This window comes from Sphaeramia orbicularis, chromosome 7 (assembly GCF_902148855.1).
Source record: "Sphaeramia orbicularis chromosome 7, fSphaOr1.1, whole genome shotgun sequence".
Classification (NCBI taxonomy): domain Eukaryota; kingdom Metazoa; phylum Chordata; class Actinopteri; order Kurtiformes; family Apogonidae; genus Sphaeramia; species Sphaeramia orbicularis.
The window spans coordinates 911864-925367 of NC_043963.1; the positions used below are offsets into that span (position 1 = coordinate 911864).

The following is a 13504-nucleotide window of genomic DNA, read 5'->3' on the forward strand; positions in this document are numbered from 1 at the left end:
GTGGGTACGATTTTATTCTCATTATATAACGACTTTATTCTCGTAAATAATGATTTTTTTTTTAAACTACGACTTTATTCTCGTAGTGACAAACGTTTTTTTTTTCTTATGTGGCCCTAATACGCCGTCGTAGTATTTAATGTTAATTTGTTTAATTTCATTTGACTTTTGTTGTAGTGCGCCTTGGTCATGTGACTCACCGTTCCTTTCTAACCGGAAGTACTTCTTCTTGTTCGGTGTCGGTGTCCTACTATTGTCGGGTGTGAAAGTCCTTAAATGTGGTGAGTCCAACTTTAGCTTCATCCCGAGAGTCTGTGATTTCAGCGGTGTTTGTCAGAAGACAAAGAACTGAACTTAACCGGAAACTGGTTAAAGTGATTCTTTAATGAAGCTCTAATTAAATCAAACACAAAGGTTAACGTGGCTGTAGCTTCGGCTAATGCTAATGCTAACAGATGGCAGGAAACGACAGGTGTTGAAGACTAAAGTTAATAATTACAGAGTTGAAGCAGACAGAATGTATTTATATGTCACTACTTCATAACAGTAGTTTTCTGATGAGCCTTTCCATTTAGAGCTGGAATAAACTAGACTGTTAAAGCAACGGAGTTAACCAACAGTACACCTAGAACAGGCTCTTGTCAGATCAGAGGGTTAGGGTTAGCCTGATCCTGGCTCTAGCCAGTCTGTGGTCCTGGTTCTAGCCAGTCTGTGGTCCTGGTTCTAGCCAGTCTGTGGTGCCTGGTTTCTAGCCAGTCTGTGTTCCTGGTTTCTAGCCAGTCTGTGGTCCTGGTTCTAGCCAGTCTGTGGTCCTGGTTCTAGCCAGCTGTGGTCTGGTCTAGTCAGTTCTAATAATCTAGTCCGTATTGAATAAAACCATGGACTCATTTCTCTTCATTGTTCTGTTCAAATCTGTCTGATTTTAGTCCAGTTACACAGATGGAAAATGGCCGTTCTATAAACTTGTTTAATAAACCTGCTCCTAGTTTGCACTGTGTGGTATGTTCCTGCATGTTCTAGAGACGGGTTAAAAGCAGAGGTTAAATTCAGTGTATGGTAAAAAAACAAAAAACAAAACAAAAAACAAAACAGTACTACAAACAGTACTATAAACATGGACAAGAAAGGATGGTACTCTTATGAAGAACCCACAACCTTTCATGAGGCCCACACTTACTACTAAACTCAAAGCTACTGCCAGGATGGAATCATTAGTGACTTGTCTGCAGCTATACTGTGTCGGGTTAATATCGAGTCTTTTAGAATGGAGTCTTTTGTGGTTTATCTGAGAATTGATTAGTTATTAAAATAATCTACAGACTAATAGATTATTAAAGTCATTGGTTAGTTGCAGGCCTAGTTAGGGGGTTAGGGTTAGGTAACGGCGTTGCAATGTCATGTGATTCTGATCATTATCTATGGTTCAGTCTGGTCTGGTTCGGTCTGGTTCAGTCTGGTCTGGTCTGGTCTCACAGAGCTATGTCTGGGCCGGAGCTGCTGCTGGACTCCAGCATCCGGATGTGGGTGGTCCTGCCCATCGTCTTCATCACCTTCTTGTCGGTGTGATCCGTCACTACGTCACCCAACTCCTACACAGCGACAAGAAGATCGACCTGGAGCAGGTGTCTGACAGGTGAGAGCTGACCTCCTGTTTGGGGGTGGTCTAAACCTGTAAACCAGTCCTATTTGGGGGTGGGCTCATTGTTGCAGCTGAACCTGAAGACCCACCCCCTCTGGAACTGAACCAACCACATCAGTATCCCAGAGGTTTGACTTACAGGTTGACGTACTCCCATTAAAGAGGGTTCTTCTAACTTTTTTGAGCAGTGTATATTGGACTGATCTGTCATCACTCACCGTTTATCCTGAATGGTCCTGCACAGATGATTTATCCATCATGTTTAGAGCAAAACATCAGTGATAGCATCAACAATTGCGACTTTAAATGTTTACTTACATACTCATAAAACTGATGATTGCAGTGTTTCATTCAATTTCCACTGATGTTTCTCCTCTTTGTGTTCAGTCAAGTTCTGCTACGAAGCCGAATCCTCCGCGAGAACGGGAAGTACATCCCCCGACAGGTAAACACGCACTGTTTACAGGTAATTACGCACTGTTTACAAGCAAACATGCACTGTTTACAGGTAAACATTCCTGTTTACTAGCAACATGCACAGTTTACAAGCAAACACGCACTGCTTACAGGTAAACACGCTCTGTTTACAGGTAAACACACACTGTTTACAGGTAAACACCCTTTTTTTTTTATTTTTACCAGTAAAAAAATGTGATTTAAAATGTCATTACATGAATTTGAACCAGAGCACGGTGGTTCCTCTGACTCTGGTCCAGATGATGGGTCTTCTTCTTCTGCCTGTTCTTCTGTTCTTTGTCCGTCTGTTTTCAGTTTCGTGGAGGCTGGTTTCAGTAAATCTTACTGATGCTTTCTTTCTGTTTTAGGTCTTTTGCCATGAGAAACATTATTTCAACAATGCAGAGACCGGGTTCTTCAAGAAGGTGAAGAGGAAAGTCATCCCTAAGAACCCAATGACAGGTCAGCTTTAAGGTCAACAATCCTGTTACCCATGACGACCAGTAGTGTTTGAGCGGTGGTCCTGATCAGTCTGCTAACAGGGCTCTTATTGGTTTGGGTTAGATTGACAACAGCATTATTTCTCTGCCTGTTGTTTATAAAATAATAAAATAAACATGCTTATTCTTAGTTGTCAGTCACATGACTTTTTTTGTTGTCGCCGCCACCATCTTTAGGACCTAGCGCACAGAGGGGAATGGCTAGTCAGATAGGTGTCAATCAAAAGGTAACAAGTTAGTGTGTCATTCTTTACCGGTATCATCGGCAGAAGAAGTCAATAAGGATGTCTCCGAGGAAAATGGAAAAATCCCCAACGCTGATCTCAGGTTGGACAGATATTCCTACTGTTTCTGTGCCTTGGTGGATCTTCCGTGTGTTTTGGACCTAAATACTTTACTGGATTATATTTGCTGGACTGTTAGGAGGAAAACCAGACCATATTTGTTGGGATGGATTGATGTTTGATCTGCAGACAGATTTCAAAAGTAAGAAAAGCCACATTTCTCACATTTTGCTTTTCTGAAAACAGCCTTTTGCGTATGTGGTGTTGCAGTTTCATTTCAGATTGGTTTATATATCTGGAAGGGACGAGTTTGTTCGCTTTCATTGGATGTGAAACAAGTGGAGGTGCATTAATGATGGAGCTGTGGACATGGGAGGTGTTTAAGATAACCAGCTCTACGTCCCACGACTGGGACGCAAGACTGTTAAGGGGTTGGTGTCCAGTGGTCTGGCGTGTCCTGTTGGTGTCCAGTGGTCCTGTTGGTGTCCAGTGGGTCTGGAGTGTCCTGTTGGTGTCCAGTGGTCCTGTTGGTGTCCAGTGGTCTGGAGTGTCCTGTTGGTGTCCAGTGGTCTGGCGTGTCCTGTTGGTGTCCAGTGGTCCTGTTGGGTCCAGTGGTCTGGCGTGTCCTGTTGGTGTCCAGTGGTCCTGTGGTGTCCAGTGGGTCTGGCGTGTCCAGTTGGTGTCCAGTGATCCTGTTGGTGTCCAGTGGTCTGGCGTGTCCTGTTGGTGTCCAGGGTCCGGTTTGGGTGTCCCGTGGTCTGGCCAGTGTCCTGTTGGTGTCCAGTGGTCCTGTTGGTGTCCAGTGGTCTGGAGTGTCCTGTTGGTGTCAGTGGTCTGGCATGTCCTGTTGGTGTCCCAGTGGTCTGGCTTGTCTTGTTGGTGTCCAGTGGTCTGGCATGGTCCAGTTGGTGTCCAGTGTCTCTGCAGATGTCCTCCTGTATCTTCTGTCTTCTGTCTGGCTTTCTGTGATGTGTTCATATATAGAGCTCTGTCTTCTGGACCTGCTGTTGCCACAGTCCAGCAGACACAAGGCATGCTGGTTACTTCAGCGTACGGTCCCTGGACAGTCCTAAAGGTGGCGGTGGGATTGCTCTGGGATGTCACATGACATCTACGAATAGATGTTCTGTCCAGAATCTGTAGAATTCTGCTGAAACAGTTTATTTCCCCCCAAAGGGAAAACCAGGGCCTGGTTCCTCCTGAACCCAGGACTTTTTCCTAGACTGTGTTTGACATGTCAGTGGTGGGTTCAGTGTACAGAGACCAACCCTGGGTTGGACTTAAACCTGGACGCGGACTAGCCTTACCTGTACCTGTGGCCCTTTTCACCTGGTCTGCTTCCATTATTATATACTATATAAACCTTAAAGTTGATGAAGTTCATTGGTCAGTTAATGGATAATAGCATTTAATATAATATAATATAATATAATATAATATAATATAATATAATATAATATAATACTGTATAATATAACTAGTGCTGGGCAGCGATTAAAATTTTAATCGCAACTAATCGTGTGGATTTCTGCGATTAATTGCAGTTATTGGGGGGGGGCATCAACAGCGTGTTTTGCCTTTAAAGCTCTACCTACTGATGTGGCATTTCTCACAGCACTTAGTAAAAGTTTGAACATGAACAACCCGCCTCCCTCCAAAGCTCCACCCACTTCCCTCTGCCTGAGCTCTGAGGCTCCTCCTCTCTCCTCCTCTCACCTGATGCACGCGGAGGAAGCAGGGGTGGAGGTCTGGTCTGCTTTGGTGCGTCCGCAGACCCCTCCCTTAGTAATCAGATACATCATCCATCTGCCGCGGGCCCACGGCCCCTGTTCCATCAGTAGACCCTGTGTTTAAGGGTGTGGTCTGTATTTAAGGGTGTGGTCTGTGCAGTACTGGGTCAGGGTCTTCACTGCACCATGGAGATGAGTTGCCCAGGCGACGGGCGCGCACTGTGAACGCGCGGCCTCCGTGAATTTTCCGTGGACATTTGCGGTTTCAGTCCATACATTTCTCATCCACATAATCCTACATGTGTGACACCAGGTACATGTACCTGTATGAGTCCCACCGTCATAAAAGCTGAGCTTTATGCGACCTGTTCAGTCCAGTACAGCTGACTTCCAGACTTTTATCTCCATCCTTCATTCATTGGACTCCTGTTTGTTCCCCTCAGTTGTCGTTTCTGTTCATAAATCCGTTTTTCCCTTCCACATGTGAATGTCAGTTCTATCCAAACACATCCTAGACAGTAGACTGTGGTCAGTGACAGTAGACTGTGGTCAGTGGACAGTAGACTGTGGTCAGTGGACAGTAGACTGTGGTCAGTGACAGTAGACTGTGGTCAGTGACAGCAGAAGCAGCGCCAGTGAAGTGTCAGATTCAGAGGGACACATATCGGATGCGGGGACGGCGATAATGAATCGGATGCTGGACGGCCGTAATGGATGATTGACAGGAGGCTCAGTCAGGTTCGGCCAATTATTTCATTTGGACCGAATAAAATGATTGGTCAGACTTTTATCAGAAATATATGAGAATTAAACATTTTTGAGTTTTAATACCTGGTGGATTTCTTTTACATTTTAGTTTGACACACACTTATTAGGAGCATTTGAAGATGACAAAGAAAAGTGTAAAAATGCCACATCATACGGTAGAGCTTTAAGTGATATTTCATGACTCGAAATACTCCAGTGATAAAAATAATTCCATACTGCAGTGCTTCCAAACACCTGTGTCCCCCCCCCCCCACCGTCTGAAGACATTTAAAATGAAAATGTCCATGGAACAGACCGCTACTTTTCTCGATGTTTATGTCCACACATGTTTATTTCCGCTTGTGAGTGATTGACAGGAGTCCTAGTCCCACTGATCAGTACTAATACTAATAAGCTCAATAATCTGTGATGTTCAGATGTTCAAAGTAAACAAAGGGGGCCCTCTAGTGGTGGGAATAAGTTGCACTAACGTATGTTTTGTCCTTACGGTGTTCCCGTAGTCAGTTCGGACATAAGAAGGAACTAACAGACACGTTTCTGGCACTCTGTTTGTATGGCCCCAAAAACGTTTGCCTGTGAGTGTTTTCTGTTCAGTTGTTGTCAGAATGAATAGTATCAAATATCTCTGATGTGAACCTTTGTTGCTGGATAAAAGGACGTTGTAAATCTTAAATTAATCTGTAAATGCTAATTGTTAGCGTGTCTATGGATTTTCCCATTCAAGTTAGCATCGAGCTAGCGATCTTTTTTCCCATTCATTTAAATGTATAATGCCATGCAAATGTACTAAGGCAGTGAACAGAACTCAGACAGATTTTGTTTGTATGTGTCAGTTTTACAGTGAGCCTACAGGAACAGATTTGGACACAAGTTTTGGGCTTTTCTTGTTTAACCTGTTGTCTATCTGCAGCTAATCGCTACACGCACACAAGCAGAAGAATAGGAGTTAGAATTGTACTGTCCTCGCTAAGACGTCTGTACTTAGTCTGAGCTAGACAGCGAACTAAACTCTGAACTGACGATGCCAGATCTGTGCTCTGAAGTCTGCAGCTTTAATGTCCATACTTGACATCATGCAGACTGACAGAGTGAAACTATCAAATACAGACAAAATAATTCAATTAGTTATGTCTGTTAATGATATGCATATTCACAGAGAATGCATAGATGTAATTATTATAAACTTGAATTGACTGCTAATACAACAGTCACATGGTAAGTAAGTAAAGGTCAGTTCAAAGGCTGGCATGTTAAACACAACCAATGAATTTACATCAACTGAACATGAGCCTGCAGAAAGAATTAGCAACCCATCTGCGACTGCTAGCATAAACCAATTGTCTCAAGGTCAAGGTTACTTTATTTATATCCGTAGGTAGATTTGTTTTGCAGTCTAGGTGATTGCTTTGGTATGACAACAGTACATACATTGAACATGTTAATAACACATTGTAATAAACACATCCAAAATAACATCATAAACATGTGTCTAACGGCACGTTTGAATGTGAAATTATTGATCAAACGACAGAATGATTGACACATACACGCGTTGAACTGCAGGAGTTACACACAGTTGGATTCAGCATTACTCGGAAAGTTCGCTCACTTTTCTCCTCTCAGCTACACCGGCACCGGCGCTTGGTGCGTGTGGAGCACCAAAAAAAAAAAGCATGAGTTTCAAAATAAGAGTCCGTATGTAAACATGAACTAAGACTTGCTTGAAAGGCAGAATGGCATTAACAGGAGATTTTTTAAAAATTGTCGGCGTTATTTGATGAATGCGTTAACGCGGTAATAACGCGTTAACTTGCCCAGCCCTAAATATAACATAATATAATATAATTATAATCATATATAATACCATGTGTGTTCCAGACCACAGCATGTTGACCGACATGATGAAAGGAAACCTCACCAATGTTCTGCCAATGATTGTGATCGGTGGATGGATTAACTGGGCCTTTTCTGGATTCGTCATCAGTGAGTTTTACAACTAACCCACACCAACCCCAGAATAACCCACACACTCACATTAACCAAAACACCAGTAACTCACCGATGGGTTAACTAGTAACTCTCACCAGAGGCACCATCAAAATAGCATTGTCTAATCAGCTGATAGTTTACACTATAGCTCTGTTAGCTTGGCTCTGTTAGATTAGCTGTGTTAGCTTAGGGTGTTTTTAGACTAATATGGCCACAGTAAAACCACTAATCCCCTCTGTTAGCTTAGCTCTGTTAGCTTAGCTCTGTTTTTAGACTAAAACAGCCACAGTAAAACCACTAATCCCCTCAGTTATCTTAGCTCTGTTAGCTTAGCTCTGTTTGTTAGACTAAAACAGCCACAGTAAAACCACTAATCCCCTCTGTTATCTTAGCTCTGTTAGCTTAGCTCTGTTTTTAGACTAAAACAGCCACAGTAAAACCACTAATCCCCTCTGTTATCTTAGCTCTGTTAGCTTAGCTCTGTTTTTAGACTAAAACAGCCACAGTAAAACCACTAATCCCCTCTGTTAGCTTAGCTCTGTTAGCTTAGCTCTGTTTTTAGACTAAAACAGCCACATTAAAACCACTAATCCCCCTCTGTTAGCTTAGCTCTGTTAGTTTAGCTCTGCTTTTAGACTAAAACAGCCACAGTAAAACCACTAATCCCCTCTGTTAGCTTAGCTCTGTTAGCTAGCTCTGTTTTTAGACTAAACAGCCACAGTAAAACCACTAATCCCCTCTGTTATCTTAGCTCTGTTAGCTTAGCTCTGTTTTTAGACTAAAACAGCCACAGTAAAACCACTAATCCCCTCTGTTAGCTTAGCTCTGTAGCTTAGCTCTGTTTTTAGACTAAAACAGCCACAGTAAAACCACTAATCCCCTCTGTTAGCTTAGCTCTGTTAGTTTAGCTCTGCTTTTAGACTAAAACAGCCACAGTAAAGCTTCAGCTTGTATCAGACTCAGTTTGACCCACTGTCAAAGTTGTTTTTTAATGGTTCTTGTCCTCTGCCCAACCTTGGTGTGTCTTTTCATTGCCATGGAAACCAGACTCAGTGCTGCCTCCAGTGGTCATGTCTGTTTGGTGACATGTCAGAGGTCAGGGGTCATGTCTGAGCACTGACCATGTTTCAATGACAGTAGAAATACTGTGTGTACTTCAAACCCTGCACTAACCCTAACACAGCACAGGCTTTGAAAAGGCTCTGAGCTTAAACACTTTGACGTGTGACGTCTGTGTGACTTGTTTCTCTTGTTTCTGTTGTGGTCGTCATGGCGACCAGCCAAGGTGCCGTTTCCTTTGACCTTGAGGTTCAAACCCATGTTGCAGAGAGGAATTGACCTGCTGACCCTGGATGCCTCCTGGTAAAGACCCTGAACACAATACTAATATGAACACAGCAGACCCTGAACGCAACACTATACAGCAGTTGACTTGATTGCTTACATTGTTGAATTGACTGATAATCGCTTCCTCTGTCTGTGTATTGGTTTATTGATCGCTGGTTGGTTTTCTCTCTGCAGGGTGAGCTCAGCGTCCTGGTACTTCTTGAACGTGTTCGGCCTGAGGAGCATGTACAGCCTCATCCTGGGACAGGACAACGGTCAGACGTCCGATCCTCCTGAACGCCCCACGGCCCTTCCGTCAGTCTGTGACTTAAGTTCTGCTTCCTTCTGTCTCTGCTTGTAGCTGCTGATCAGTCTCGGCTCATGCAGGAGCAGATGACGGGCGCTGCCGTGGCCATGCCCCCCGACCCCAACAAGGCCTTTAAGGTGAGAACAGTAGAGCTTCCGCTTTCATGGGAACATTGGACGGCCTTCACCGCAGAACCACCTTCATTCACTGCAGTCAGTTCTCATGGACACTTTGTGGGATGAGATCCATTAAGAAACAACTGTGACAGTGGGTCAAGTGACTGATAAAAGCTGAAGCAGTTGTTTCATCCACCGGACTCAGCTGTAAATGTAAAGAGCAGAGTTGGATTCTGAGGCGGATGAAGGTACACAGATATTATGGGGTGTTCTTATCTTTGCTTCGTTTCCATTTGTCAATCTGTAGTTCAGACTAAACAGTGAAAGTTCGGACCTCGTTTATTGGATTCCAGCAGACCTGTAGTTCAGGTACTGACGACATAAACCAACAGAAAACAGAGCTAAGCTAACAGAGCAAAGCTAACAGAACTAAGCTAACAGCTCTAATGTAAACTATCAGCTGATTAGACAGTGTTACTTTGGGTGTCTGACTCTGGTGGACTGAGTGGACACTTCAAGTATGTCCTGTTTGTCTTCGTCTGTTGACCCTGACTACAGACTGAACTGGACTCGGTCTAGTCCATGTCCACGTTCCAACCACATTCAGACCCGTCCTGTATGTCTACTGTGTCCCACTTTGGATGCTGAGTCTCAGCTGTGACTTTGTTTCAGAGCGAGTGGGAGGCGTTGGAGATCGTGGACCATAAATGGGCTTCTGGAGAACGTGGAGGAGGAGCTGATGTCCAGAGACCTGAACTTTGGGACGTTCTTCAGTCAGGACAGAACATGCACTATGTTCTAGAAGCAGTTGGACATGAACTGTTCTGGACTCTACCCTGGGTCCACCTAGACCTGTTGGCCTGAATTTCAAACCTTCCGTTGAAATTTGTCAGTGATCAGAAGTGAATGCGTTCATTTTTCAGAGGCTTTTCATTCAAACACTTGTGGATCATTTTCTACACAGTTCCTTTGACCGTTGGAACATCTGGATGTCAGAGGTTTTCCAGATGTTCCACAACACCAGTGGGTCAGGAACCACGGCTTTATTCTGAAACACTGTCTGGAACCCAGTCCTGCTGGATGTGAGCCAGTTTGGACCGAACCGTCCTGGAGCTGGTTCTGCTCAAACCCACGTGACTTCATGTGTGAGTTCAATAAAGGTGCCATAAAGAACTGGATTCATCTGCAGGTTGTTTTAATTCTGTTTCAGATTCTATAGAAGTTTTTCTGTAAAACTCAACAGGTCAGTGCAGGGACACTTTGACCATAGACCACCCAAACCCGAACCCAGAATTAACCCAAACCCAAAGAAAGTTGAATTTGGACTGGTTCTGGAATATGGTTCCAAAGGGTTTTATTAAATGAATGCGGTATTTAGAAGGGTTCTATGAGGTATTTTAGGTGTTTTTAAGCCTTTATGTAGGTTTTTTCCGAGGACCTAAAATTTTCAAAAAGTAAGACTATAGTATGTCATTTTAGAACGTCCAACTTGGACTGGTTCTGGAATATGGTTCCAAAGGGTTTTATTAAATGAATGCGGTATTTACGTAGAAGGGTTCTATGAGGTATTTAAGGGGTTTTTATCCCTTTATTTAGGTTTTTTCCAAGGACCTCAAATTTTCATAAAGTAAGACTATAGTATGTCGTTTTAGAACGTCCAATTTGGACTGGTTCTGGAATATGGCACTAAGGGGTTTTATTTAACTAATGAAATATTTAGAAGGGTTCTATGAGGTATTTTAGGGGTTTTTTTAAAGAATTTTTTAGGTTTTGCCCATTGACCTCTGATGGTCAAAAAGTAAGACTATAGTATGTCATTTTAGAACGTCCAATTTTTACTGGTTCTAGAGGATTGTTTTACAGGGTTCTATTTAACTAATAAAGTATTTAGAAGGGTTCTATGAGGTATTTTAGGTGTTTTTAAGTGTTTATTTTGATTTTTTTCGAGGACCTGTGCTGGTCAAAAAGTAAGACTATAGTATGTCATTTTAGAACGTCCAATTTGGACTGGTTCTGGAATATGGTTCTAAAGGGTTTTATTTAACTAATGAGGTGTTTAGAAGAGTTCTATGAGGTATTTAGGTGTTTTTAAGCCTTTATTTTGAATTTTTCCGAGGACCTCAAATTTTCATAAAGTAAGACTATAGTATGTCGTTTTAGAACGTCCAATTTGGACTGGTTCTGGAATATGGTTCTAAAGGGTTTTATTTAACTAATGGAGTATTTAGAAGGGTTACATGAGGTATTTTAGGTGTTTTTTCAGCCTTTATTCAGATTTTTTTCGAGGATCTCTGAATGTCAGAAAGTAAGACTATAGTATGTCGTTTTGGAACATCCAGTTTGGACTGGTTCTGGAATATGGTTCTAAAGGGTTTTATTAAATGAATGCGGTATTTAGAAGGGTTCCATGAGGTATTTTAGGTGTTTTTAAGCCTTTATTTCGTTTTTTCCAAGGACCTCAAATTTTCAAAAAGTAAGACTATAGTATGTCGTTTTAGAACGTCCAAGTTGGACTGGTTCTGGAATATGGTTCTAAAGGGTTTTATTTAACTAATGAGGTATTTAGAAGGGTTCTATGAGGTATTTTAGGGTTTTTTTTAAAGAATTTTTTAGGTTTTGTCCGTTGACCTCTGATGGTCAAAAAGTAAGACTATAGTATGTCATTTTAGAACGTCCAATTTTTACTGGTTCTAGAGGATTGTTTTACAGGGTTCTATTTAACTAATAAAGTATTTAGAAGGGTTCTATGAGGTATTTTAGGTGTTTTTCAGTGTTTATTTTGATTTTTTCGAAGACCTGTGCTGGTCAAAAAGTAAGACTATAGTATGTCATTTTAGAATGTCCAATTTGGACTGGTTCTGGAATGTGGTTCTAAAGGGTTTTATTTAACTAATGAGGTGTTTAGAAGAGTTCTATGAGGTATTTTAGGTGTTTTTAAGCCTTTATTTTGAATTTTTCCGAGGACCTCAAATTTTCATAAAGTAAGACTATAGTATGTCGTTTTAGAACGTCCAATTTGGACTGGTTCTGGAATATGGTTCTAAAAGGTTTTATTTAACTAATGAGGTATTTAGAAGGGTTCTATGAGGTATTTTAGGGGTTTTTTTAAAGAATTTTTTAGGTTTTGTCCATTGACCTCTGATGGTCAAAAAGTAAGACTATAGTATGTCATTTTAGAACGTCCAATTTGGACTGGTTCTAGAGGATTGTTTTACAGGGTTCTATTTAACTAATAAAGTATTTAGAAGGGTTCTATGAGGTATTTTAGGTGTTTTTAAGTGTTTATTTTGAATTTTTTTGAGGACCTGTGCTGGTCAAAAAGTAAGACTATAGTATGTCATTTTAGAACGTCCAATTTGGACTGGTTCTGGAATATGGTTCTAAAGGGTTTTATTTAACTAATGAGGTGTTTAGAAGAGTTCTATGAGGTATTTTAGGTGTTTTTAAGCCTTTATTTTGAATTTTTCCGAGGACCTCAAATTTTCATAAAGTAAGACTATAGTATGTCGTTTTAGAACGTCCAATTTGGACTGGTTCTGGAATATGGTTCTAAAGGGTTTTATTTAACTAATGGAGTATTTAGAAGGGTTACATGAGGTATTTTAGGTGTTTTTCAGCCTTTATTCAGATTTTTTTTCGAGGATCTCTGAATGTCAGAAAGTAAGACTATAGTATGTCGTTTTGGAACATCCAGTTTGGACTGGTTCTGGAATATGGTTCTAAAGGGTTATATTAAATGAATGCGGTATTTAGAAGGGTTCCATGAGGTATTTTAGGTGTTTTTAAGCCTTTATTTCATTTTTTCCAAGGACCTCAAATTTTCAAAAAGTAAGACTATAGTATGTCGTTTAGAACGTCCAAGTTGGACTGGTTCTGGAATATGGTTCTAAAGGGTTTTATTTAACTAATGAGGTATTTAGAAGGGTTCTATGAGGTATTTTAGGGGTTTTTTTTAAAGAATTTTTTAGGTTTTGTCCGTTGACCTCTGATGGTCAAAAAGTAAGACTATAGTATGTCATTTTAGAACGTCCAATTTTTACTGGTTCTAGAGGATTGTTTACAGGGTTCTATTTAACTAATAAAGTATTTAGAAGGGTTCTATGAGGTATTTTAGGTGTTTTTCAGTGTTTATTTTGATTTTTTTCGAAGACCTGTGCTGGTCAAAAAGTAAGACTATAGTATGTCATTTTAGAATGTCCAATTTGGACTGGTTCTGGAATGTGGTTCTAAAGGGTTTTATTTAACTAATGAGGTGTTTAGAAGAGTTCTATGAGGTATTTTAGGTGTTTTTAAGCCTTTATTTTGAATTTTTCCGAGGACCTCAAATTTTCATAAAGTAAGACTATAGTATGTCGTTTTAGAACGTCCAATTTGGACTGGTTCTGGAAT

The 13504-nt window shown here is 41.2% G+C and overlaps 1 pseudogene; it reads left to right on the top strand.

Moving 5' to 3' along the window:
• The first annotated feature begins 247 nt into the window (after nucleotides 1-247).
• Nucleotides 248-10293, top strand: LOC115422277 (ER membrane protein complex subunit 3-like; annotated as a pseudogene).
• Nucleotides 10294-13504: the final 3211 nt, after the last annotated feature.